The sequence below is a fragment of the Gavialis gangeticus genome, unplaced genomic scaffold (assembly GCF_001723915.1).
Source record: "Gavialis gangeticus isolate Ggan-Ray unplaced genomic scaffold, GavGan_comp1, whole genome shotgun sequence".
NCBI classification, from domain to species: Eukaryota; Metazoa; Chordata; order Crocodylia; family Gavialidae; genus Gavialis; species Gavialis gangeticus.
The window spans coordinates 17,535,404-17,539,194 of record NW_017729009.1 but is presented as its reverse complement, the minus strand read 5'-3'; the positions used below and the strand labels follow the sequence as shown (position 1 = coordinate 17,539,194).

The 3,791-nt window shown below is 41.9% G+C and overlaps 1 protein-coding gene across 4 annotated transcripts in view; it reads left to right on the top strand.

Annotated features, from left to right (window-relative positions):
- PHACTR3 (phosphatase and actin regulator 3) overlaps positions 1 to 3,791 on the top strand; it is a 194,693-nt gene that overhangs the window by 131,181 nt on the left and 59,721 nt on the right. The window lies entirely within an intron of this gene.

Here is a 3,791-nt window from a genome sequence, read left to right as displayed (position 1 = left end):
CAATCTGGAATCACAAGGAAGCAGAAGATCAGAGGGTGCTATTCTTCCAACCAGAACTATTGGGAGACTTTTGGGTTAAATTACATCTGTGGAAAATTGAATTTTAGCTTAAATGAAATGTTTCATGAAAAGTGCAGTTTTTGTTTGCTATGGAAAACATAAATATTTTGTCAGAAAACAAGAGTATTTGAATCAAAAGTGGTGTTAGGGTTTCCTGAGACTAATAGTATGGGGTATGGACAACATACTTTTTAGCCACTTTAGAAGGGCAGAGGAGAAGTTGGGGTGGGTGGAGGAAGGAGGCAGAGCTGATATTTGGGAAGGCACATCAGCTGTTATTCTGTTATAGCTGCATGAACCTGCAGATACCTTGACCCTAGTGAAACAAAGCTAAAGTTTTAGTGGGTTTGCTATAGAATCATCCAGATATAACAATTACATTCTCAACAGCTTATACTGGTTTGTTATTCCCATCTATACCCTTAGACATAAGCACCAACTTTTATTTTTGCCAGGGTGAACCTAAGATGATGGACATGTGGACAGTTTTACACATTTCAGGTGACAGCTGTCTTCCCAAGGTGGGGCCAGGGTCCTTGGGCCCCTACATACTCAGCTGCTCTGGCCTTAGATAGTTTATGTTTTTGCTCCCCTCTCTAAGCCAAGCTGTCTGGGTTCCTACTTCTTCCATAATGCAGCATGATCAGGCATAGCTATGGCCTTCATCCTCTCACCAAGAGAAGAATCTATCATATCTCATGGGACATATAATTAATTGAAAGAAACTGGCCTGTACAGCAGAAATCCTACAACTCCCATAAGGCATTTCATTTGGGAGAACTTGTTATTTGGCCCCCAACTTTCTGTGGTCTAGAAATATTTTAACTTGTAGTATTTCATTTTTATCTATATTTTCTACAGGGAGTGGCAGGGAGGGGAGGGGGAAGAAAAAAACACCCACAATCCGTGTTTTTAGACTACTTTGAGTAATAACACTTAAAAAAGAAGGGAGGGCTTTTTTGTATATAGAAGTGGAGGTAGTAGAAAATCAAACCTGAACAAGTACCAGCGGGGAGTGAGAGGGAAGCAAAATGGTAAGGAGAGAGAGAGAGAGAGAAACTGTGACGTGAAAGCCACAAAGTTAGAGCTGTGCTCTAGATGCTGGTGGTGGAAGGAGGGAGGAATAAGCCAAGCACTAATTAATCATAGAAGGGGGAGGAGGGCAAAGCATGGGCAAAGCACCAAGGAACCACTTTGTAAGATTATTCATTGACCACTTATTGGTAGAACAAACCGGGTGTGATTTATAAAAGTACTCAGAGGCCTCTGCTGCCTTGAGTGCCCAGTCCCATGGGCAGCTTCATCATCAAGGAAGTGTAAAAGGTGACATAAGTCATGTCTACAGGGTAAGCTTACTGTGCCAGGCAATGCTACCTGCAGATAGCCATGTGGGACAGCATGGTGTGCCTCCTAAACCAAAAACCATGGACTTACAACACCACCGGTGGACTGGGGAGCAGAGGGTGTGAGCCAACTGACCCTATCATTCAGCAGTGCTCATTAGTCCAACTGTAGTGCTATTCAGATGTGGCTACACCATTTCCAGTGCAGGTAGCAGCCTGCATGGAGCAATACAGCCACGCTTGAGGATACCACTGTTGGGCACAATGAGTTTAAAGTGTAGCTGTGACTTCAGACACCTCCCCTCCCCTCCCATTCAGAAATGTAGATCTTCCTGTGAAAGCAGAGGCAATCCTTTCCTCTTGCTCAAAAGTGCAACTGGACTTAGAGGTGTTTTTCATCCCTTTGAGCTATGGTTCAATGGAAAGCAGATAGATTATAAATCTCTATGTACATTTCCATAGTAGCACGTGATCAACATCTTCCTGAGCTCAGATCTATGCCTGCTGGATATGAAGAGACCACTTCAGGGGAAGAAATGTAGATGTTGTTGGGGTACATGGTACACAGCTTTATTTCCATTGCATTGTGGCTTGGTTCTACACTTCACAGACATGTCAAAATGTTCCCATGCTTTAAAGCAGTTAAAACAGTAGTTTCCAAGGTACCCCTTCTTAGATTCAAGTTATCCTTGGAAAATGTCTGTTCTTAGCTTTCAATAATTTATTTTTATGACATAAAATAATACAGGAATTCTTCTGTTGCAAAGAGCTCAGAAAGACCACAGCAGAGCAGAATATTTTTCTGCACACAGCAACTGACCCCTCTCACAGCAGGGAAGAATATTCTTATACTATGGATTCCTATTAGAAATTTCTGGGCTTATCCTGTGAGACATGCATAGGTGTTTACACCTTAACAATGCTAATATTGTGTGGCACCCTGAGGCACCATTAAAAGGATGTCATGGCACCCTGGTTGAGAATTACTGCTTTAAAGTGTTTTCAGGACTAGGTCACCCACATAGATTTAATTCACTCTTTTTCTATGTACATACATATAAAGAGAGAAAGGGTGGATAATTGATTAGGCATCTGGTGAAGGCCATGAAAAACATGCAATCTTGCCAAAATTATTCAAAAATCATGAGTCAGACCCTCTTCTCCCCCCAAAACATGAGAATGTAACTCACAATGTAATCAATCTCTTTCTCAAAAATAGCAAAAAACCCCAAAAGAAATACTCATGATTTGTGTGCAGTCATGTCATCCATTCCCACCTTCAGTCATCTGGGTGTGACAGCCAGCCCACTCTCCCAGATGTATATATTGAGCAGATCTGGGCCCTTGCTGCATGAATTTTCACTCCCAGATGATAAAGTTACCATTCCATCAACTGCCCTTAAGCTTGTTGTGCTGCTACATATGGACTGTGTGCTAAACTGGAAGCAGCATAGTTGCTAATTAGCTAGGGGTAGGTTAATTGGCACAAACATTCAACAACACTAATTAGTGCACTCCAAGTGTTACACAGAGGTGGCAATCATTTTTTACTTTATAGGAGGTTGCTGTCTCTGGGGAGGGTAGGTTTACTGTATATTACTGCCTTAGTCTACCTGGGTCAGTATTTTATATGGTAGTTAAGTCAGGAGGAATATAGCCATCTCTGTGCAATACTTCAGGCAGGCTAATTAGCACTGAATACTGGCATCAGTTGGCCCATATCAATGCCCAGTAGCCTGTCCGTAGTACCATGTTGATGCAGCTACACAGTTTCCAAGTCAGATGGCAGCCTGTGTGGAGTACCTTTGTTTGAGGGTATCACTGTCTCTTAAGGCCAGTTTGCTATGTAAATTAACACAGACCAGTCTAATGAGAAGTCCTTTCTTGCTAGGATTCTAGTGATCCCAGTAAATGTTTTGTCTGGATAAGGATTTACTCCAAAGAAAGACAGAATGCTGAAAAGGATCCGTGTTTGTTTAAATGCATGTTTAACACTAGGTGGCAACATGAGAAAAGGAATAGGCTTTCACACAACCAAACCAAACTGATTTATGGTACCAAAGTGCAAAGGCCCTGCTTCTGATGTAAAAAGAAAGTGCTGAAAGCAAATACAGAAACAGAGCAGGGAAAGACAGTGGGAAGCAAAAGAGAAATGAAGAAAAAAATGAAACAGCATCTTTTTTTACAAGCAAGGGTGTTTACTCTTGCATCCTCCTACAAGTCTTACGGAGAGAAGGTGAGATTATTAGAGGTTCAGCCTTAGCAGTATCAGGTGTGGGTTGTACTGGGGTGACCAATCTTACTGTTCTCATGGAAGCGATGAGAAGAATGACAGGGACTGAAGAGGAGCCAGTTCTGAAAAAACGAAGAATACTCTAAATTTCAGTC